Source organism: Bos mutus, chromosome 1, assembly GCF_027580195.1.
Source record: "Bos mutus isolate GX-2022 chromosome 1, NWIPB_WYAK_1.1, whole genome shotgun sequence".
Taxonomy (NCBI): Eukaryota; Metazoa; Chordata; class Mammalia; order Artiodactyla; family Bovidae; genus Bos; species Bos mutus.
This window is the reverse complement of record NC_091617.1, coordinates 610010-634715: the sequence shown is the minus strand read 5'-3', so window position 1 is coordinate 634715 and position 24706 is coordinate 610010. Positions and strand designations below refer to the sequence as shown.

General features: G+C 45.8%; 1 long non-coding RNA gene across 1 annotated transcript; it reads left to right on the top strand.

The window, feature by feature from the left end:
• Window positions 1–1663: 1663 nt before the first annotated feature.
• LOC138986317 (uncharacterized) lies at window positions 1664–13372 on the top strand. The gene is made up of 3 exons (XR_011463150.1): window positions 1664–2484; window positions 11322–11496; window positions 12638–13372. It is a non-coding gene; the product is annotated as an uncharacterized lncRNA (long non-coding RNA).
• The last annotated feature ends 11334 nt before the right edge of the window (window positions 13373–24706 follow it).

The window sequence follows — 24706 nt, the reverse complement described above, 5'->3', positions numbered from 1 at the left end:
GTGGTGGGCAGGGGCGATGTTTGGGTGGCCGGCCTCCTTCAGTGGATGGTGACTTGCGGCGTGCTGGGGATGGAGCAGTGAACAAGACGGTCCTGGGGACTGATAGTTCGGAAGGCAGAGAACTGTGGGCGCTGCCACGAAGGGAAAGGGCAGAGGATGTGGGTGGGAGGGGGCGGGGGGCGCTGAGACCCGCGGGATATGGAGCGAGTCACGTGATGTGGTGGTTCTGGCAGAGGGCGCAGCACCTGCAGACACCTGGATCTGTGAGCTGAGGGGGTGTGATGAGGAGTCGGGCCAAATCTGGGAGGCTGACGGGACACCCTCGAGAATAAATGCAAAGGGATAGGAGTCTGCCATCTGAACTGAACTGCAGAAGCCAAAGAAGCCAGGCCTTGGGGTGACTCCACAGTTCTGGAAAGCTGCCTCTGGGGGCCTCTTTCTCACACTTGTCACCCTATTCGTGGTCCACTTTGAACAGGATTGAACTTCTGAAGCTCTGCTCTTTGTTTTTGTTTTCTTTGCACGAGGTGGGCTCAGGAAGGTGGAGAATGAAAGGGAGACTGTAGGCCAGAAAGCTAGTCCCAGGTGTGCCCTGGAAGCTGCTTCGCAGAGACATGAGTCAGGGAAGCACTGGGCAAGCATCTGAGCTTGAGACAGTCAAGTCCTGTACCCTGAAATGTCCGCAAGGAAGAACCACTGAGCCCAAGCGAGCCTTTTGCTGAAAGACCAGGTTTGTGTTGATGAAGGTGAAATGCTGATGATAAGAGGTGTTGGAAGCATGAGCTACTCCAGAAGAGCAGTGATCCATCCATCCTGACACAGCTGAGGGACACAAGACACAGCTTCAGCAAAAGCTCAGTGTGGGCATTATTCCTTTACCCTCCTCAACACCCTAAGGCGCATATTGTACCCATTTTGCAGATGGGGCACCCAAGTGCTAAGATAAGTGACTCCTCCGAGGTGACCCAAAGGCTCAGCAGGTTAAGAATCTGCCTGCAATATAGGAGACACAGGTTCATTACCTGGGTGGGAAAGATCCCCTGGAGAAGAAAATAGCAACCCACTTCAGTGTTCTTGCCTGAAAGATTCCATGGACAGAGGAGCCTGGTGGGCTGCAGTCCATGGGATCAGACAACTGAGCAGCTAAGCGTGTGCGCACACACACCCCGAGATGATTACTGGAAGAGGTGGGACTGGTCATTTGAACGTCCATTTTGGGCACGCCACACCCTTCCAGAGGTGGACACTGCCAGTCTGCAGCCCAGACTGTGCTCTGAATGACCTCTGCCCCGGGCCCTTCCCATCCCGCCACCAGACCAGGGCCCCTGGCTTCATCCCTGTAGGAGGGAGAGTGGAGCTGGGACTCCTGGGACCTGCTTTAATCTCAGGTCTTCAAAGGGAAGTCCTGAGAACATCGGAAGTAAAGTTAGTGTGTACCCTGGAGACCAGGCCTCCTTTTGTCCTGTTTTTTCCAAACTGCTCTGTCATTTCCCACAGAGCTTTTTCCTCTCCGCATTCCCCGAGGGGTGTGTGTATGGGCGATGCACAGGGCAGGCGCTGCCCTGGGCAGGATAAAAGATGAGTGGGCCGTGACCCTAACCTCGAGGCTGTCACGGATTGGGGAAGGTGGAAATTATTCCGCCCTGATATGAGATGCAAACTGAGTGCTATACGAACAAAGAACTGGATTCCTTAGTCCAGGGAGTGGGGGTGGGGTAGTTTTCCAGCAAAGATGGCCTTTGAGCAGGCACGGGACGTCTCGTATGGAGCAGGGGTGGTGGAGATGGGAGGTGCCAAAAATGTGTTTTGGAAGCACCTGGGAGCGGGCAGGTGTGGTGTGATGGCAAGAGAGGCGTGGGGTGCGGGACACCCTGCAGATTCAGGGAGGGTCCGAGTTGCCATCAGCTGGTGGAGAGGCCTTTCATGGCTGCCAAGGGTCTCTTGAACTGAAGGGACGACTTCCAAGAGCCAAGAATGAGTCCTGCGCATATTCTTATGCAATGAGCCTCGCGATGGGCCAGCCCACATGGTGCCCACACGTTGGTTAGAAAGACATGATTCTACCAGTTCCTCACGGAGAAGCACCAAGAGGGCTGAGCAAGGTTTCCGGGTGTCCTCCAGCAGCAGAGTGGACCTGGGAACAGGCTGCCATGGTGCCGGTGGCAGCAGGTGTCCAGGTCTGTTTGCGAGACTGTTTGTCACTGTGGAGAAAACGCAAACGTAGTAGTGGAATGAGCATAGCACTTGGGCTTAGAGACCCGCATGGACTGTGTGATCACGGACTGTTTCTTCTTTCAGCCTCCATTGCATGAGCTGCTTTTGAAGAGTCCTTCCAAGTTTGTCCGGCCCTGGCCCAGATCCCACTGCCCAGTCTGCTGGGGCTTGGGGTGTTCAGTCAGCGACTTAAGAACCTGCTGACTGGTGGGATGCAGAGATGGGGAGAGTTTCTCAGAGGCCTCTTCTTTGCACACTCTTCGTCTTCGGGTAAGGATGCCTGTTGTTCCCGTAGCCTGCCAGGGGGTTCGGTGGGGCTGTCGCTCTAATTCTAGACAGAATAGGCGCTGTACTTGACCACAGGGAAACAGCCAAGGGAGCCTCTGAGGCCAGCATGGCCATTGGCTGCACTTGAATTGCCAGCATTCTTTTTGGCTCTGAGAACAAAGCTTTAAGGCACATGACTTAGACCCAAACACAAATGCGAGGCATCCCATTAGTACGTGGGAGGACAATGGTGTGACCAGGAAGTCCCTGGGTGGTGGTGAGGTCTGGTTTTGGGAGAGTTGCCCCATAACTACCTAAATCAGCCCCTAAACTTATAGTTGTTGTTGGTCAGTCACTAAGTCGTGTCCAACTCTCTGTGACCCCACGGACTGCAGCCCACCAAGCTCCTCTCTCCTTCACTATCTCAGAGTTTACTTAGATTCACATCCACTGAGTCAGTGATGCTATCGAACCATCTCATCCTCTGCCGCCCCTGTCTCTTTTGCCTTCAGCCTTTCCCAGCATCCGAGTCTCTTCCAATGAGTCAGCTCTTCGCATCAGGTGGCCAAAGTATTGGAGCTTCAGCTTCAGCATCAGTCCTTCCAATGAATACAGGGTTGATTTCCTGTTTATAGTACCAGCAGCAATAGCTTGATAACCTTGTATGCTTCCAGCTCCTCTTGACCCAACAGGGAGATTAGCAAAAGTCGAGCTCCTGAAGCCAGACCAAGTGTCCAGAGTCCTCGAGACCTTTGGGGTGCTGCAAGGGAGCAGAGTTGTCATCTGCGTATTGCAATTGAACCCCTTTCTCCAGAACACTTGGGGCTAAGCTTGCCCCTTCTTTGGCAGGAATTATGATTTCACTTCATTTCCCGGAGATTTCACTCTAAGCTGTAGTTGCCTTGTGAGTGGAAAAGACAAGGATGCATTGTCTAGTGGATAATGCCAGAAGTGAGGATTGTATTAATACAAAATGGGTTCTTGAGCTCTCCATGCCAAGTGGGAGACCACTGTGTCCATAAACTCGTATTGATCTGACTTGGATGGAGCACTGTGTGTCCCTGTGGATCCCAAAGTGTACGCACCTCTTTGTGGAAGATGAGATTTCGCTTTTTGGATGGAGGGTAACTGCTACTATTAACTGCTGCCCAAGGTCTGTCTAGTCAAAGCTATGGTTTTTCCAGTAGTCATGTATGGATGTGAGAGTTGGACCATGAAGAAAGCTGCTACTGCTGCTGCTGCTAAGTCGCTTCAGTCATGTCCGACTGTGCAATCCCGTAGACGACAGCCAACCAGGCTCCTCTGTCCCTGGGATTCTCCAGGCAAGAGTACTAGAGTGGGTTGCCATTGCTTTCTCCCTAGAAAGCTGAGTGCTGAAGAATTGATACTTTTTGAACTATTGTGTTGGAGAAGACTCTTGAGAGTCCCTTGGACTGCAAGGAGATCCAACCAGTCAATCCTGAAGGAAATCAATCCTGAATATTCATTTATAGGACCGATGCTGAAGCTGAAGCTCCATTACTTTGGCCACCTGATGCGAAGAACTGACTTCTTGGAAAAGACCCTGTTACTGGGAAAGATTGAAGGCAGGAGGAGAAGGGGACGACAGAAGATGAGATGGTTGGATGGCATCACCGACTCAATGGACATGAGTTTGAGTAAACTCCAGGAGTTGGTGATGGACAGGGAGGCCTGGCGTGCTGCAGGCAATGGGGTCACAAAGAATCGGACACGACTGAGTGACTGGGCTGAACCGAGGCCTCTCTGAGTGGGAGTCTGATGTATGACGCAGGGAACCCAAAGGCGGTGCTCTGTGACAACCTGGAAGAATGGACGGGGAGGGAGGTACGAAGGGGGTTCATTATTCAAAGATTCTGTTTTTATGAATTTAAATTTTGAGTCTCCCAATGTGTCTGTTCCCAGGCAAGGATGACCAGGTGACTTCTTGCTTCAGCTCTTATGCTGTGAATAAGTGTCTTTTCCTCAGTCAATTTAGTGTTGTGATTTTCCTGTGTAAAATGTCCCCTCCACCTACCATTCATGCAGAAATGCTGTCTAGTGTCCCTGAGCACAAAAAGGCTGGGATGTGCCTTATGGAAAAAATGTGTGTGTTAGGTTGGCTTTGTTCAGGCCCAAGTTATAGTGCTGTTGGCTTTGTCCAATGTTTCTGGTTTTAACTTTTACTGGCATACAGTTGACTTAAAATGTTGTGTTAGTTTCAGGTATATAACAAAGTGAGTCAGTTATACGTTTCTGTATATCCACTTTTTTGGGGGGAATTCTTTTCCTATATATGGATCAACAACATGTATTAAGTAAGATGTCATTAAGGGACTTCCTTGTAGCTCAGACAGTAAAGAATCTACCTGCAATTCAGGAGACCAAGGTTTGATCCCTGGGTCAGGAAGGTCCTCTGCAGAAGGGCATGGCAACCCACTCCAGTATTCTTGCCTGGAGAATCCCATGGACAGAGGAGCTTGGCGGGCTACAGTAAGTGGAGTCGCAAAGAGTCTGATACGACTGAATGACGAACACTACTCCTACGAAGATGCCATTAAAATGAAACACACATAAAGCAAGGTTATCTATTGGTGGGTGACACAGCTGTTGTGACCAAAGGCTCACAGGAGCCTAGCCCTGCATTTGCCCTAGGAACAGAGGTTTCCAGTTCTCTAAATTAGCACTAGCAGCTACTTTATATGACAGAAATATCATGGACGATGAGAATGGACTGTATTTGATGCGGGTTTGTGCTTTTTCTGCTGAGCACCTCTTTGGTCGTCCAGTAATTCTCCAACTTTTATCTGCAATGAAGATTTTTATTCCCACCCTTGTTCTTACTCTGTGTGTCTGGCTCATCTTTCACTGTCCTGCCTTCCCTTCTCATCACACTTGCATTCTCCTTCACCAGCTCCCATCCGCTAGAGCGCCACACATCTACGTGTGCCAGGAACCCGCTCTTTGAAAGGAACACTTAGAAAAGAACCTTGGCAGAAGGGTTTGGCGATGTGGCCAGCAAAAGCCTGGACACTGTCCATTTGTGTCTCAGCCTTAGAAGCAGGCAATTTGGTGGGTTTAGTTAAGGCCATGAAAAGGGATAATTAGATCAGCAGTAGAGCAGCCCCTGCCCCCTTCCTTGGGCTCTATGATATCTCAAGGGTTTTCATCACATCCTCTGAATCAAATACGTTTTAATTACCTTAAAACAACTGCAAAAAGGTGCTGAATTTATTAAGTAGGCAGTTACAGCCAGTGTTCTGAAAGCTTGTTCCTCTTCCATTTATTTCTTAAAAAAAAAATATATATATATATATATATTATTTATTTATTTATTTCTGGCTGCACTGGGTCTTTGTGCAGGTTTGCTCTACTTGTGGCAAGTGGGGAGCTTGCCTTATCCCTTATCCCTTATCCCCCCTAATCCCTCCTCTCTAGCTGTGGTGCACAGGCCTCTCATTGTGGTGGCTTCTCTTATTGTGGAGCACGGGCTCTAGATTGTGAGGGCTTCAGCAGTCACGGCTCCCGGGCTCTGGAGCACAGGCTCAGCAGTCGTGGCTCCCGGGCTCTGGAGCGCAGGCTCAGCAGTCGCGGCTCCTGGGCCCTGGAGTGCAGGCTCAGTAGTTATGGGGCACAGGCTTGGTTGCTCAGAGGCATGTGGGATCTTCCCCAGACCAGGGATCAAACCTGTGCCTCCCTCATTGGCAGGTGGATTCTTAACTGCTGGACCACCAGAGAAGTCCCTTCCATTTATTTCTTTCCAAGTGTAAATACAATAATGTGGAACAAGTTACATAGTCTGATTTGCAAAATGGCTAGGGAATCTCTGTTTACTTAATGCTCCCTTATCCCTCCTCATCCCATGATGGTTCTGGGTTGAATCTCCATTGCGGTGAAACATGATGCTCTAATCATGATTGCCCTTACTTTATGGCACCATCCATATGCTGTTTGCTTTCTTAAAACTTGTACATGGACTGATACACTAGAAATAGTCTACTTGAAAAAAATTCAAACATCCCTAAAAGAACAGAAGATACTATAACAGACTTGAGGTCCTTATCACTCAGACTGAACGGATGTATTTTTGCTGTATTTCTTTCAGGTCTTTTATTTTCAAGAAACAAAATATTAGATATAGTTGAAGTCCTTTTTTTTTTTTGTATCTCTTCTCATCTATTCCTTCCTTCCCAAGAAGTAGCCATCATTCTCAAGTCAGTATGTATTATTTATATCCATCTTTTATGTTTTACTATATATATATGTATATGTATATACACAGTTGCTCAGTTGTGTCCAACTCTGTGACCCCATGGACTGTAGCCTGCCAGGACCCTCTGTCAGTGGGATTTTCTGGGCAAGAATAGTGGAATGGGTAGCCATTCACTTCTCCAGGGTATCTTCCTGACCCAGGGATTGAACCCTGGTCTCCTGCATTGCAGGCAAAGTCTTTACCCTCTGAGCCACCAGGGAATCCCATATGTACATATATATTATCATAATTTCATAATACTGCTTTCTGGATTTTGAATGAACCAACTAGATTTTTAATGAACTGACTGGATATTGGAGGCTTCAGCAACATGGTTTTTTTCCTTCAACAGTATCATCTTGTGCCCTGTCATGGAGATCTAGTTCATTGATCTCTTATGTTATATCAGGTGCCTTGTGTGACTGCAGAGAACTGTGGCCACTTGCCTCTTAATTGGCATGTCTAAATTTATAGTGTTTCAAACAAAGCTGTAGTGAAATTGCTGGCAGGCAAGAATACTCTAGTGAATAGCCATTTCCTTCTCCAAGGGATCTTCCTGACCTAGGGATAGAACCCAGGTCTCCTGCACTGGCAGGCAGATTCTTTACTGTCTGATCCACCAGAGAAGCCCCATTATATGCCAGTTCCAAGTATTTTATGAACATTAACTTACTTCATTCTATTTAATCTCTTAACATCCTTACGCCATGTGGAGAAAACACAGGTACAGAGGAGTTAAGCGACTGTCTCAAGACCACATGTCTTGTGTGTGCACGATCGGAGTGCCCAGTCCTGATGGGGGCACAGCACCCCCTCTCCTTGAGGGCTTGGCCGAGCATCACCTTCCCCATGGGCTGTTTCCTGACCACCTTTCTTTGAAATGCAGCTCACACCCCTGCTTTCCCCTCCTCCTTCCCCTGCTGTATGTTTCACCACTGTGCTTACTTTGCCATCTGATATACGCGTTGTTTGGGTTTCCCTGGTAGCTCAGATGGTAAAGAATCTGCCTGCCAATGTAGGAGACCCAGGTTCGATCCTTGGGTCAGGAAGATCCCCAGAAGAAAAGAGCCACCCACTCCAGTTTTCTTGCCTGGAGAATCCCATGGTCAGAGGAGCCTGGCGGGCTACAGTCCATGGGGTTGCAAAGAGTCCTAGCAACTGAGCACACACATACTGTCTCCTCCCAGACGGAATGTAAGCTCTGTTGGGTATGAATTTTATCTGGCTGGTTCATGGAGTGGTGCCTGGAACATTGCGGTTGGATGAACGAAGAGGAATTTTCCAAGAGAACATGGGGATCTAAAGTTAGTGTCCTAGACTTTGAAACCTCCCATCCCGAGAGCCAGCTTCAATGGCCCTGTCGCCCATATGTCTCAGGGGAAGAATGGATTGGTCAAAACTGGATAAGGATGAGTCCAGCAAAATAGATGTAAAATCATGACCTACCAAGAGTGAGTTGGCAGTAGGTAACAAAAGCCACCAATAAATGCATGGCTTGTGGCCGAGCAATTCCACTTGTGAGCATTTACTTTGAATCATGCTTGACACAGAGAGTCACCACATTGTTCTTTGATAAAATCAAAATGTTGAAAATCACCTGAATGTTCTACTGTAGGATATTGCTAAATCGTGTATCAACTTATTCGTCATTTAGTTGCTAACTCGTGTCTGACTTTTTTGCGACCCCATGGACTGTAGCCCACCAGGCTCCTCTGTCCATGGGATTTTTCAGGCAAGAATACTGGAGTGAGTTGCCATTTCCTTCTCCAGTGGATCTTCTTGACCCAAGGATTGAACTCGCGTTGTCCTGGATCAGTTCGGTTCAGTCGTTCAGTTGTGTCCTACTCTTTGCGACCCCATGGACTGCAGCACACCTGGCTTCCCTGTCCATCACCAACTCCTCAAGCTTATTCAAACTCATGTCCATCCAGTCAGTGATGCCATCCAACCATCTCATCCTCCGTCTCCTGCATGGGTTTCCTGTATAGCAGGTGGATTCTTTACCCCCGAGCCACCAGGGAGGCCCTATCAACTTACTATGCCACCATTAAAAACATATAACAGCATGGGAAAATATTAGTGATATCTCAATGAAGGTAAGATGAAGTGGTGTCTTAGATACAGAAGCTTAACATGAAAGTAGAATTGTACCAAAAAAGAGAAACAGCTTTACAAAGATAGTAATAAATATATGGATGGGTCAGTATTAATAATATCAATATATATTGATAGGAATAATAGGAAATCAGTGTCTGGTATAATTTTGAGCACAGAAAGGGCATTAGATTGGCACCAATTTGGAAGAACAGCAACCAGCATGGGGGTCATCCATAAAGAAGGACCAGGTAGGCATTTGGCAAGCTTGTCTAGAACAACAGCAATGATCCGCCGGTGCTCGTGTTGGGACCCTTACATGGCGGCCTAGAAAACCCACTGTGGGGGCCACAGTGCCCCAGAGAAGGTCTCTCATGTAAACCTGGGTGGACTCAGAAGACAGAACAAAGGAGAGTTTGGGGTTTGAATAAATATGTCAGCCCAGGTCTTGAGCGTTTGCTGGTGTTTTCCCCCACTTACTGGGCTGGCTTTTCTTCAGGTTAAATAAATCAGTGTTGGTAGATTCATTTTATTTTGACCCCTAAGCCAATCTGAACTGCTGCTATGACTGATTCCGAGACTAGGAGCTGCTTTTGTTTTAAATTGGGTTGTAGCGATGGTGACTCAACAGCCCTAAATGAGTGAGACAGCCCCGACCAGGGGGAGAGCGTAGGACCCCGGCTGTTACTGGATGAAAAAAGGTGCTTAAGAGCAGTCTAGTCCGGTCTGATCTTGTCTTAAGAGATCAGGGTAAAAGACCTGACTATCCACTGGAAGGACTGATGCTGAAGTTGAAGTTCCAATATTTTGGTCACTGATGCAAAGAGCCGACTCATTGGAAAAGACCCTGTGGCTGGGGAAGATTGACAGCAAAAGGAGAAGGGGGCAGCAGAGGATGAGATGGTGAGATAGTGCACTGACTCAGTGGACATGAATTTGAGCAAACTCCGGGAGATAGTGGAGGACAGGGCAGCCTGGTGTGCTGCAGTCCATGGGGTTGCAAAGAGTCTGACAAGAAGAGTTGACTGATCAACAATAACAACAAAGCCTGAAGTGCTAAGTACCAACCTACCAGCAGCAGGTGCCTCTGAGAAGTGTCATGATGGTATTTCTAATTTTCTTCTTTCTGCTAACTATAATTGCTAAATGAAAAAAAAAAAAAAAAAAAACAGTCGTTATGTGCTGAAGCACACAGTAGAAATATTACCAATAACAACAAAGAGCAAGCAAAACAGCAGGAGAAACAACCCAAGGGGTCATCACAGCAACTTTCCCATGTTTTCTGCAAACATGTGATTTAGAGAAAGCTCGTATGTCACAGGGGATAGTAGACCTGGTTTGTGAAGTCATGGTCCCTGGGAGCTTTATTAGGCTCTTCCAGGTCTTAGAAGAGACCCAAGAGGGCTCAGCAAAGCACAGCTAATAACAGAATTAAGAGGATCATAACAGTTTGGATTATTTAGCATAAAAGAAATTGGGGCTTAAAAAGCTTAAGTAAGTCAGGAGGTTTTAGATGAAGCCACTGATCAATTCTAAATCATTTGCACAGAGGGCAGAAGAAGAAATGGCCTGGAATTGGTTGAGAGTTTGAAGAAGAGATCCTCGCTAGGGAGGCTGTTGAGAGCCTGGCCTGGGCTGACCTGACTGTGGGCTCACTCAGTCCTGGGAGAACTAAATATAGGAAACACCATCCGTCCTAGAAAATCTGGGGGAGACTTTCCAGAAGGTTCCTTGAAGTTCCAATCCTATGATGTCTCCATGAAAGTATAAGCTCACTGAGTCCATTCCTGAACAACCTGCCCTGGGACGTGCAGTGTCTGTGCTCTTGGCCAGGACTGGTCTTGGGGGAGCTGCTGGCCATCTGTGTGATGCCAGTGCTGCCAGCATGCCAGTCCCCTGCTGAGCCACGCTGTTGGAAACTCCACCAAGTGACAACCATTGTTTGGTCATCAAGAGCCCAATGGAGTGTGAGTGATGCACTTAGGATTTTTTTTTTTTAATTTTCTTATGTTCAAGAAGGAATAAATGTGGAGATTTTGAGATAACTAGTTCAGAATTTCTTTTAGAGATGGTCAAGAAAAATTACCCAACCCTCAGAAATAAGGCAAGAGGGCATGCCCTCCCCATGTCAACTAGGGGCATTGTTGGACAGGCTCACCCAGGAATCACTTAATTCTTGAGGGAATTTATCTGTGTCTTCTGTCACCATTTACTAGTTGAGAAACCCAGACACAGTAGTGGGACATATTAACTTGTCCATTTCTGTCCCTTAGAAATGAAAACCACAAAGGTTATGGTTTTCTTCTCATCTAGGGCATTCATCAGTTTGGTAGAGTATCTATCAAATGATCCAGCCATCCTTCTGACATTCTGTTTTGTTTTTAAAGGTCAGGAAAGTCCACCAATGACCTTTGCACCATCTTTTCTATCCTACTGATTGGCTCATTTTCACAAGTTAAATAAATCTTGGGCATGTGTTCCTTTTATGTCTTTGTAGGAATCACAGGCTTCGCTTTTTGAAGATGAATACTTTGAGAGGAAAGAGAAGTCCCGCTAGGAGAACAACTTTAAGAGCATAATGCTGATTCTCTCTGTATAGAGGTTTCTCTGGTCATTATTGGAAGGAGAAGGATTCGTCAGTTCTTGTGTAATTGATGATGAGCCAATACTTGGTGAGCAAAAGATGACTGGATTTTTTCCAGCCTTAACTGAGGCTAGCTGAGAGCGAGGTCTGTAGGATTGAGTGTGGGTGAAGTTGGTGCTGCCAGAATCAAAAGGAGGGAATTCCAAGCGACAGGACGATTAGGATCCTGGAGTGAGAACCCTGGTGGATGCAGAGGCCAAACTGGAGAATAAGATTTCAGAGGCAGAGGGGTTCAGGGGAGGTTAAGGTCCTGATGTAGGAGAAGGTGGCTGCCGCTCACTGGGGTGAGGGGTTAAGGCAGAGGGTGTCCAGGAGCCAAAGAAGCTACCCGTGACGGCTCCTCCCTGACGGTAACAGAGCCCGGCAGTGGCGACAGGAGCACCGGTCCTGGGATGCTGGAGGGGACCAGGATGGAGGAGGGTCAGGCCTCGGCCATGGCCAGAGAATGACTTCCATGGAGGGGGCCAAGGAAAGGCCCCTTAAAACAGAGTGGGGCTGGCATGGGAGCAGGGTCGTGGCAGAGCTCTGTAGGGGAGCCATCGAGGGTCTAGGAGAGAACAGGTGAGCTGAGGAACCAACAACTCAGGCTGTGCCAACAGCTTCCAGGGTGAGGGCAGGAGGGAAGGAGGTCAGCCCTGAGAGGCTTAAGCATCGTACAAATTACGCAGGTGACCCAAGGGGCAGGGTGTCCGAGGAAGGTCCCTGCCTGCCCTGCCCCGAGGCAGAGACACAGGCAAGCCTGGAGCCTGCCTTGTATGGCATTGACATCTCCTTCTAGGCCTCTCTCAGGAAACGGCCAGCGGGCTTCCTTGGTGGCTCAGACAGTGAAGAATCTGCCTGCAATGCAGGAGACATGGGTTCCATCTCTGGGTCAGGAAGATCCCTGGAGAAGGGAATGGCCACCCACTCCAGTATTTGTGCCTGGAGGAGACAGAGGAGTGGCTCCTGGCCACCCTCTGCTCTCCCCCCTCACCCCCGTGAGCAGCAGCCACCTTCCCCCACATTCACATGAGGACCTTAACCTCCCCTGAACCTCTCTGCCTCTGAAATCCTATTCTTCAGCTCGGCCTCTGCAGCCATGGACAGAGGAGTCTGGCGGGCTATAGTCCATGGGGTCGCAAAAGAGTGGATGGGACTGAGTGGTTAACACGCTCATTTTCACTTTCTAGGCCTCTATTTTCTTGGGCTCCAAAATCACTGCAGATGGTGACTGCAGCCATGAAGTTAAAAGACAATTGCTCCTTGGAAGAAAAGCAATAGCCAACCTAGACAGCATATTAAAAAGCAGAGACATTACTTTGCCGACAAAGGTCCGTCTAGTCAAAGCTATGGTTTTTCCAGTGGTCACGTATGGATGTGAGAGTTGGACTATAAAGAAAGCTGAGAGCCAAAGAATTGATGCTTTTGAACTGTGGTGTTGGAGAAGACTCTTGAGAGTCCCTTGGACTGCAAGGACATCCAACCAGTCCATCCTAAAGGAAATCAGTTCTGAATATTCATTGGAAGGACTGATGTTGATGCTGAAACTCCAATACTTTGGCCACCTGATGCGAAAAACTGACTCATTGGAAAAGACCCTGATGCTGGGAAAGATTGACGGCGGGAGGAGAAGGGGATGACAGAGGATGAGATGGTTGGATGGCATCACCGACTCAATGGACATGAGTTTGAGTAAACTCCAGGAGTTGGTGATGGACAGGGAGGCTTGGCGTGCTGCAGGCAATGGGGTCGCAAAGAATCGGACACGACTGAGTGACTGGGCTGAACCGAGGCCTCTCTGAGTGGGAGTCTGATGTATGACGCAGGGAACCCAAAGGCGGTGCTCTGTGACAACCTGGAAGAATGGATGGGGAGGGAGGTGAGAGAGGGATTAGGAGAGAGGACATGCATGTATGGCAAAAATCATCATAATATTGTAGAGTAATTATCCTCCAACTGAAATAAATAAATTTAAAAGTAAACAAAATTAAAAAAAGAAAGCAGCCTCCTCCCTCTCTCAAGGAGACACTGACCCACCCTTTCAGGCCTTAGAAGGTAACACACAGCTCCTGCGGGCTTCGGACCTGCAGGGCTGGGTGTCATGCAGGATGCAGTGACCCCACACTCTCCTCCCCCACCACGGTGGGGCTGCTCACCTGACCCCGGTCCAAGGCTCAGATGTCGTGTCACACGGCGGGACCCAACTGTGGAGTGTTTGGGGTCCGAGCCCCTCATAGTCTTGTCTCGAATAAAACAAAACGCCACACTTCTGCTCATTCGTTGTGTGGGGGCTCTTTCACCCCCAGGGGCATCCCTCTTCACAGCTGCAAATTCCAGTTTTATCTCTGTTGTGTTTTTGAACCTGTTTGCTTTTGATTACTGTTTGGTTTTGAAAGGGAGAGGCACAGGCTCTCTAGCCCCCTGTTTTCTTTCTTGGATGGAATAATACTGCTTCGTGATAGTGAAGTGTCTTTTTCCATTATGGCGTCTGTAATTCTATTACTCTACCACCTTGTGTTTTGAATTGCACAGGGGAAGGAACACATCAAAGAATACTCCATTTGTCTTTTTTTTTTTTTTCCTCCTGTAGTTGATTGCAGAAAAAAAGTGTAGCATCCGATTAGTCATTCTGCACTGCGATGGTTTTTTGCCTGTGACCAATGGAATTACATTTTACACTCAAAAGAATTCTCTGTATGAACCCTTTCAATTCAATGCAAGTGGATATAAGGTTCAAAGTATGGCTGACCCCATGCATCACATACAAAGTCCATTTCTTCCTTGGTTGATGATAGTCTCCAAGGATGCACAGTGTTTAGAGCGTGAAGGGTTGTTTTTTTTATTTTTATTTTTTGGCTAAGAGAAGTCTGGACCTGCTATTCCTTTTGCTTTTCTTTCTAGTGAAACCAGTTGAAGACATTACTTAACTAGGCATTTTGCTACCACCCTTTGGTTATAGCCACCTTGGCTCTCCAGCTTACTTCCCTGGTGTTTGCTTTCTTAGTCCTAGAAAGGGAATAAGAAAAACCTCTCTCCTTGGAACCAAGAAGCTTCAGACTTGCAGAAGATCTGGCTGTATGTCACAGGAAGCCTTGTTACATGTGCTAATCTTAGGTTTGAACCCGCATTTCTTACTGTTTTCTACCGTGTTTTCTGCTGTGTTGGACTAAACAGGTACTTTAATGAGCTGCTTCTGCCTCTGTCTTCATTTCTGGGAGAGAAAATGGAATCACAGAGGAGGGTGCTTGCCTTGCCTGGAATCTGCACAATTTAGGAGGAAGACTTTGATCGAACTTTACTGTTTCTGCTTCAATCTATACAAATAAAAGGGAAGCAGATCCTTATCAACTTGTGATGCTCTCCAGGAAAGAGTTGGGGATGCTGAATATCCCATTTTTCTGTAGTTCAGCTGTGCCTTGGTTAAACTGCCCTACTGACATGGAGAAATTGGAACCCTTATACACTGCTGGTGGGAATTTAAGCTGCTGCAGCTGCTTTGGAAAAGAGTCTGGCAGTTCCTCAAAAATTAGCCATAGTCCATAGAATTCTCCAGGCCACAATACTGGAGTGGGTAGCCTTTCCCTTCTCCAGAGGATCTTCCCAACCCAGGGATTGAACCCAGGTCTCTCGCATTGCCAGCAGATTCTTTACCAGCTGAGCCACAAGGGAAGCCCAAGAATACTGGAGTGGGTAGCCTATTCCTTCTCCAGGGGATCTTCCTGACCCAGGAATTGAACCGGGGTCTCCTGCATTGCAGGTAGATTCTTTACCAACTGAGCTATGAGGGAAGCCCCATACCATATACATACATACATATAATTCAGCAACCCTATTTGTAGGAATCTACCCAAGAGAACTGAAAAACTTATGTCCACACAGAAACTTGTACACAAATGTTCATAGCAGCATTAGTCATAATAACCAAAAAGTAGAAACAACCCAAATGTCCTTCAAGTGATGAATGAATAAATATCATGTGATACATCCATACAATGGAATAAAATTTGGCAGTAAAAAAGAATTTTAACAAGCTATGTAAACCAAAAATAAATCATCGGGGGCAATTTTTACTTCAAATCAAGGAAACTATTTATATCTAAATAATAATAATGATAGCATTCATTTGTTTATTATAGTTATTCTATATATCTCATTTGATTCTCATGATAATCTTCAAAAATAGCTCTTATCATTCCCATTTTCAAATGAGGAAACTGAGGTTTAGAGAATATATTCTGCAGCCCCCAGCTCTTCTGTCCCCAAAGTCCTGCCTCCTGAGAGTTTCCGAAACGTGAGATGCCGAGCACAGAAGTGGCAGGAGTGGTGAGGCATCCATCTCCTGAAGGATGCACTTGACCTCCAGCTAGCAGAGCAGGGTGAGGGGTAATGATGAAAAGAACCTGTTACAGTGTGGTTTCACCTTCTCCAACAACTGTGTCCTTGGGTGAAGAAGCAGAACACATAGACATGTGCAGTTTCTGTAGCTCTGATACATACTGTTGAAGTTGATAAATAGGTAAAAGATTTAGGCACCAAGAAGTAGTCTTGCTCCTGCACCCAGATAATGAGTGTGGGGACAGTTCTGATCTCATGGACAGGAGGAAACTTTGTCATATATTCATTTATTCCAGTTACTCATGGGTCATTCTTTTTCCATCCATGGCTTGGTCTGGGCCTGAGATAAGCTTCCTGGATCCATGGGTAGAGAGTTCTTCTATTAATAGTTTGGTCTCTGGAGACAGATCACTCTTGGTAACTCGTGGCTCCATGCCGGTGGCTCCTTTGGCTCCCCACCTCGCCTGACCCTCCAGCATGGCCCCCCAATCCCAGCCCAGATGTTCAAACCCATGTTTGACTCTGTCAGGCCTTGGACTGCTTTAATATTTTAGCTACTGCTCACTGCTCTATGTCACCACCCTTTTGTTCCGGTCTCTGTTCGGTTTTGAGCTCAGCTATGTAACAAAATACAGTTGTATTTCCATCCATTTGGAGCAGGTCATCCTTTCTTATTATCTCAGTCTTCCACACTGAACAGGATGTTTTTATCTATTTTTACCTTTTTCTTTGTGGCCTAATTGTTATGGACTGAATGTCTGCATCCCCTAAAGTTCATATGTTGAAGCCCTCATCTCCAGTGTGATGCTATTAATTGGCTGGGGAGGGGCGGGGAGGGGGGTTTGGGAGGTGATTAGGTCATGAGGATGGAGCCTTCATGAACGGCGTTAGTGCCTTTATAAGAGACAAAAGCCCTCCCTCTCTATTCCTCCCCCACTATAGCCCCTGGCCTGTTTCTCTCCCTCCTACAACGAGAAATCAGCTCTTACCAAGAGCCTGACCATCTGGCCCTCTGATCTTGGACTTCAGCCTCCAGAGCACTGAGAGATGAATGCTTGTTGTTTAAGCTGCCTAGTCTGTCCTATTCTGTTATAGCAGCCTGAACTAATACGCTCATCAGTCCGTTTTTGTCAAATCATTTATAAGAGTTTGAAAAGAATTTTTCTAAATTTAGTCTGAACTTCTCAGCAGATGACATGCAGCTTATTGGTTACTCAGTGTCTCCACGTCTTCACTTTGACAACTTGATCTGGTAATTTTGAAGAGAGCCATTAAAATATCCTACTAGGACTATGGATTCATCCATTTTTTTTTTAACTTTGGGAAAGTTTTGCCCTATATATTTAGAAATAATGTCATAAAGAATATATAATGGCTTGTAACATTCTGAGTTATACCTATTATCATTATAAAACATTGCTTTTTGTCCTATTTAAAGCTGTTGGTCTTAAATTCCACTTTATCTGATCTTCAGGTTGTCTCCTTCTTTTGTTTAGTCTTGACTGGTATATTTTCCCATCTCTTTCTTTTCAAGTTTTCTTTGTAATTTTGTTTGGCTGTTTCTCATAAAGAGCATATAACAAATAGTGCTTTAAAACTATTTCAGGGCCTCTCTGGTGGCTCAGTGGTGAAGAATCTGCCTGCCAATACAGGAGACACAGGTTCAATCCCTGATCCAGGAAGATCCCACGTGCTGCAGAGCAACTAAAAACCTGAGCACCACAACTATTGATCCTGTGCTCTAGAGCCTGGGAGCTGCAAGTAGAGAAAAGCTCACACAGCAACAATCAGTAAGCCAAAAAATAATGGTAAGTAGGTAAATAAAATTATTTAAAAAAACTATTTCAGAATATTTCATTTAGTGGAGGATTTAGTCACATTTATTAAGATGTCTGATATCTTTGGTCTTATTTTTCATCTTGTCTCTCTCTCTCTCTTTGTTTTTTTAAACCATATGCTAAAGCTTCTTGTGTATTTTTACTTTCCTTATTTTTCCTGGATGAGTCAAGTTTTTTTGTTTCTTTTCTCTTTAGCTCTTCTACCCATTTTGCCCCCATCCTCACTGGTAATCAGAAGCTCACCTGTGTATCTTTTTTGATAATTTGATTTTTCCTAATCCCGAGTCCTCGTAATCTTTTCTTAAAAATGGGACATGGTTAGAAATTTGTTAAGTCCTTGCAAAGTGCCCAAAGTCTCTTTTCTTAGCTTCCTGTATGTGTCATATTAGCTGGCAGAGGGATCCTGGATCAGTCTTATCTCTCAAAAGCTGTAAGCCTGGCTCCACTATGTGGGGCTCCAACTGCTTCCAGGAGGATCCAGTACCATTCAAATTCCCTTCCCTATGTGTTTAGTCACTAAGTTGTTTCTGACTCTTTGGGACCCCATTGGTTGCAGCATGCTGGGCATCCCTGTCCTTCACTGTCCCCCAGAATTTGCTCAAACTCATGTCCATTGAGTTGATAATGCCATCCAACCATCTCATCCCTTCTCCTCCTGTCCTCAATCTTTCCCAGCATCAGGGTCTTTCCCAGTGAGTCAGCTCTTTGCAGCAGGTGGCCAAAGTATTGGAATTTCAGCTTCAGCATCATAACATCCCTTATATTAATAATTTATTTTTGTTCTCTAGTAGTTAGAGTTTGGGGATTTACCAGATTTTGCCCAGGTTTGGTTTCTTTTTTTTTGCTTTTCAAGTGATTTTTATTTATCTTTCTTAGTTGGTACTTAGAGTTTACTTACATTCTGGTCCAAAAGTTGGTCTTTATTTAGTTGTTTTCTTCTCATTGTTTTTCAAGTTAGCTTCGCCATATTATTTTTCTCTCCTTTTTTGGAATTCCCAATATTCAGTTGCTAATATTCTCCCAGTACGTAATATTCTTGAGGATGTACTCCCTAGCTCTTGTATTTTATTCATGATTTTCATTTTATTGAATTTGTGCTCTATGTTCTGGGGTCAGTCAGATTATTGATCATGCAGATCAGCTTGTTTACTGGCACCACCATAAGAAAGTTCAAGGCTGGGGAGGGATAGAAACTGTTAGCACTTTTTACAGTACTTGCTTGGGGATGGTTTACACCTGGAAGGCAAGAGGATCTCAAACCCCTTGACTGGGAGACTTATGTCAGCAAGGGGATAGTTTCAGATTCAGATGGCATTTTTCAGTCTGACCAAGCCCAGGATGGATCCAGTTTCTAGAGGAGGTAGTGGTGTTGACAGTTTTGAAGTTGAGTTTATTCTTTGATTCTCTTAGTTATTTCCTGGAATCATGTCTTTTCTCCCTCTGTGCTCTGTTTATGGGCCCACAGGCTTGGTCATCACCCCACCCTATATTCTGGGTATTGTGATCTTTTGTCCCAGGGCCAGCTTCCTCTTGTTCCTGTAACCTCTATTCATCTCCCACCTGTATTAGTTGCTCAGTCGTGTCCAACTCTTTGCGACCCCATGGACTGTAGCCTACCAGGCTCCTCCGTCCACAGGATTTTCCAGGTAAGAGTACTGGAGTGGGTTGACATTTCCTTCTCCAAAAGGACCACAAACCGGGTGGCTTAAACAATAGAACCTTCTCACAAATGGAGGCTGGAAGTCCAAGATCAAGGTGTTGGCAGGGCTGGTTTTGGGGGGCCTCTCTCCTTGGCTTGCAGATGGTATCTTCTTGCTGTGCCCTCACATGATCTTTCCTCCATGTGTGCATGTTCCTGGTGTCTCTCTGTGTGTCCAAATTTCCTCTTCTTTTAAAGAACCAATCAGATTGGATTAGGGCCCACCCTAATGACCTCATTTAACCTTATTTACCTCTTTGAAGAGTCACATTCTGACGTATTGCATATTGAGGCTGTAACATGAGTTTGGAGCACACAGTTCAGTCCTTCACATATCCCTGGAGCTTAGTGCAGGCTTGGTGTGTAGTAGATGCTCAGTAAAGGTTTGTTGAGTACCTAAATGAAAGTTTCCCAATGTGTTCTTTTTCCCTATATTCATTTTCAAGCAGATTGTAATGCAAGAGACAGCAAATGCTTTCCTAAGATAAATTAAATGAGCTATCTCTTTATTGTCTTTTGTGTTGTTGTTCAGTCTCTAAATCGTGTCTGACTCTTTGTGGCCCCATAACTGCAGCACGCCAGGCTCCCCTGTCCTTCACTATTTCCCAGACTTTGCTCAAACTCATGTGCATTGAGTCACTGATGCCACCCAACCATCTCATCCTCTATTGTCCCCTTCTCCTCCTGCCCTCAATCTTTCCCAGCATCAGGGTCTTTTGCAATGAGTTGGCTCTTCGCATCAGGTGGCCAAAGTATTGGAACTTCAACTTCAGTGTCAATCCTTCTGTTGCAGGAAGGGGGATCCCTTCCAGGGCCCAAAAGTGGGCTCTTGTCTAACACTCAGAAATGAATTGTCCGAGGAGACACATGTGCTGACAAAGCAAGAGATTTTATTGGAAAGGGGAGCCCCGGTGGAGAGCAGTAGGGTAAGGGAACCCAGGGGAACTGCTTTGCTGTGTGGCTCACAGTCTCGGGTTTTATGGTGATGGGATTAATTTCCAGGTTGTCTTTGGCCAGTTGTTCTGATTCAGAGCCCTTCCTGGTGGCATACACATTACTCAGCCAAGATGGATGCCAGCAAGGATTCTGGGAGGTGGTCGGACACGTGGTGTCACCTTTTGACGTTTCCTGAACTCTTCTGGTTGGTGGTGGCTTATTAGTTCCATGTTCCTTACCAGCACCTCCTGTCATAAAATAACTCATGCAGATGGTAACTATGGTGCCTGGTCAGGGTGGGTGGCTTCAGTCAGTGTGTTACCCCTAACAACTTCCCCCGAGAGACTTCATGCTAAAGATACTTCTTGGGAATTGGGGCAGAGGTCTCTTTCTTCTGTAATTTCTTCCTGCTGTGCTTGGGCTTAGGCCTGCCTAGCAGAGCAGAAGTCTCTCTCTGCCTGATCTGAGTTGAAGTATTCTGTGCCTGAAACCAGCATTCACCCTTGTAAGAACAGCAGTTTAGCTTGAAGGTGTTGGCCCCTGTCAGAGATGAAATGGACAGGGCCAAACAGGGGGCCTAAAAGGATGGTCATCCCTGGGCCCCAGAAACAGAAGGAAACATTTGGGCTGAGGGTTGCAGGGTGTGTGACTTTCTTCTGATTGGTTGGTGGTGAGGCATCAGAGCTGTGCTCCAGGAATCTTGTGCTCATTCTGAAGTTACCATCCTCCACCTGGGTGGGAGCCCCAGTTCTGTTCAGTTCAGTTCAGTCGCTCAGTCGTGTCCAACTCTGCGACCCCACGAATCGCAGCACGCCTGGCCTCCCTGTCCATCACCAGCTCCCGGAGTTCACTCAAACTCACATCCATCGAGTCAGTGATGCCATCCAGCCATCTCATCCTGTGTCCTCCCCTTCTCCTCCTGCCCCCAATCCCTCCCAGCATCAGAGTCTTTTCCAATGAGTCAACTCTTCACATGAGATGGCCAAAGTACTGGAGTTTCAGCTTTAGCATCATCCCCTCCAAAGAAATCCCAGGGCTGATCCCCTTCAAAATGGACTGGTTGGATCTCCAGTTCTGTAGAAGAACTCAAAGACATCACTGTGCATATTTCTTTGAGTAGGAACCAGGACCCCGTCTGGAAGCTGTACCACCATTTGATTGTTCCTCCTCTGTTTCTGTATCCCCTCCCTTCCCTGATTAGCAATTGTTTGAATCCACCCTTTGGAACTCAGGGAAGGTCAAGGAGGCTGAATGAAGCCTATATCGTATAGACAAGAAATGGAGAACACAGAACAGATCTCTACTCCAGAGACCCACAGAGTCCTGCACGTTTTTAATTCAGGGAACTGGGCAGCTATGACTGTGATAACTTCCTGCCAAAACGGGGCATAGGACTGGCTCAGCTTGGAGAATAGAGTCTGAATTGGAAGTATTTCTGAGTGCCAAGTCCTAGATCTAAATCTTGTATGATTAAAATTTCAATCTCTTGGTCTGCCATTTTGGTGTAACAGACCCAATTAGAAGTAGTTGGATGAGTGACAACTGGAATTTTAATGGAAAAAATAAATCTCATTTCTTTTCAGGGGAATAGTCCTGAAACTCAGTCTGGACCTGGCACTTCGGGGAGACTTGTTGCCACGTAGCCAGTTGCCTAGTTTTATAAAAAGCAAGGTTGCAGTTACTAGCTGCCAGCAGACATTGTTTTGAGAATGTCTGGTGGCATCCAAGCCTGACACAACTCAGAAAACTCAAGTGTTTAGCAATACAAGGTCTAGTCTGAAATTACACCCATAGTATCACCTAGTTATTTCCTTGGATGTCTAAACCATAGTTACTCTTTTGACTTTTAATTGTAAAATTCTCTTTAATAGCCAAAGCAGATGTCATCATTAACAATGTCAGTATTTTTCTAGGTATGAGAAGATGCAAGAATTGGGACTCATAAAATCGTCTCCTGAAAAGATCTAACTATCTGAAGGCCTGTTCTGCCAGTTTTTCCCAGAGTACAGAGTGCCTCATCCCTGATTTAAATCCTGAACTCCTTTCAGGGGTGTTGAAGGTCAGCAGCTGCAGCGGCCATGATTTAATCTTTGTAGACGTAGATGGCAAGTGTCACTTTTCAGTTGACAGGGCCCCTTCTTGGTCATACACTTGACCATGATTTTGAGGCAGTGGGTGCGGGGTGGGGGGGGGCTCATTTCATGACCATTTCATCCCACAGTGCTGAGAATGTTCATTCTCAGGTCAGGCAAAGATTTTTGTTGACAGGCCACTCAATGTACTATTACTGGACTAGGCCATAAAATAGTACCCAGTACCCAGAATTCTTTGGACCACCTGTCTTACTAGCTTCTTGGTCCAGGAAAACATTTCCTCTTGTTGTTTCTTCCCATATCTGGAGTTACACTGCTACCATCATTGATCTCATATGGAACTATATATTATTTTATCAGAGGCCTCAGTCACACATTTGGCAGTGTAAGAAACAGCAATTTTGTAAAACAGGCAAAATACAAATAATATAGCCAACAGTATTAGTAAAGTCGTAAGTAAGTCTTAAGCTAAGAACTTTCATTAGACGTAGCCCAATATATCCCAGGTCATCTGACTTAGTCTATTCTGTACAAATCTTTATCTTCCAGGGAAATTACGTATTGGCACTGTCTATAAGGCACATAGCCCAGTTTCCTAGTGTTATTAGACTGATTATCCTTAGTATGATTTAATTGTTTCCAACATAGAGGAGACTTTAAATTACCATAGCCTGGTGTATATATAAATCCATCCCATAACTGTGGGAGATTTTTTCCTTTGCTGAAACTTTGCTTGTTGCTCTGATTGAGTTTGAGTACTAGAAGAAAACTCAAATTTACGACCAGGGCCAGAACAGGCATTAACAATTGTCCAGGTGAGGGGATCCCATCTAGTAATATCAATAGTGACCTGAATATGATGATATATATATATATTTTTTTTTTAAGTAAATTTTCTCAGGGCCAACCAGTTAGAGCCTTGTAGTAGAGAAATTTACCAAGGTAACCCTGAACTGAACAGGCCACAGACCCAACAACTGGATTGATTTCTAAAACTAGCATAGGATCAGGCCTGTGACAGAAAAGCATTTGATTTATATGCAAAGGTCTAAGAAGTCAAGAAAACATTATAACTGATCATACAAATCAGGTCCAGCATCTTGGGTAAGCTGTCTACCTCTGATGTCAGGTTCTTCTCATCCTGGTATAGTGCAGTTTCTCCTCTGTTTGAGCACCATTTTAAGGTGAGATCAGGTCAGCTGTCCTGTCTATAGACCAGTCCAGTGTAGGGGCCTTTGGAAGTTGGAATTAATCTACGAGTCAGTTTCCCTTCAGTTTCACTGTGCATGTGCCAGCTAAGAGTACTTGATAAAAAGGTCCTTCTGTCCAGGTTGGAGATAGTTCCTTAAATTGTGTCTTTTTCCAGTCCTGGTTGCAGGTCATGAGGCATCTGATCTTTATCCAAAGATAGATTACTGAGATAAGCTTCAGAAACAAACTTAGGGTGTTCTTTAAGAATTCGATTAAATTTTACATTAATATCGCGTAACAGCAAAGAACTATCCAGGAAATGAGTCTTACTAGATATAGACCTCCATTAACAAACTGGGATTTAACATTCATTGAAACATCTTTTTCTTCCTAAAATCACTGTCATTTTTACCAAATATAACCAAATTAAGACTTGTTTGTGATATAGGTCTGGTCTCAATAAACTTGGCCTGATGATTTCAGTTCAGGTCAGTTCAGTCACTCAGTCATGTCCAACTCTTTGCAACCCCATGAACCACAGCACACCAGGTCTCCCTGTCCATCACCAACTCCCAGGGTCCACCCAAACCCATGTCCGTTGAGTCGGTGATGCTATCCATCCATCTCATCCTCTGTCATCCCCTTCTCCTGCCCTCAATCTTTTCCAGCATCAGGGTCTTTTCCAATGAGTCAGCTCTTTGCATCAGGTGGCCAAAGTATTGGAGTTTCAGCTTCAGCATCAGGTCTTCCAGTGAACACCCAGGACTGATCTCCTTTAGGATGGACTGGTTGGATTTCCTTGCAGTCCAAGGGACTCTCAAGAGTCTTCTCCAACACCACAGTTCAAAAGCATCAATTCTTCGGCGCTCAGCTTTCTTTATAGTCCAACTCTCACATCCATGCATGACCACTGGAAAAACCATAGCCTTGACTAGATGGACCTTTGTTGACAAAGTAATGTCTCTGTTTTTTAATATGCTGTCTAGGTTGGTCATAATTTTCCTTCCAGGGAGTAAGCGTCTTTTAATTTCATGGCTGCAGTCTCCATGTGCAGTGATTTTGGAGCCCAAAAAATAAAGTCAGCCACTGTTTCCACTGTTTCCCCATCTATTTCCCATGAAGTGATGGGACTGGATGCCATGATCTTAGTTTTCTGAATGTTGAGCT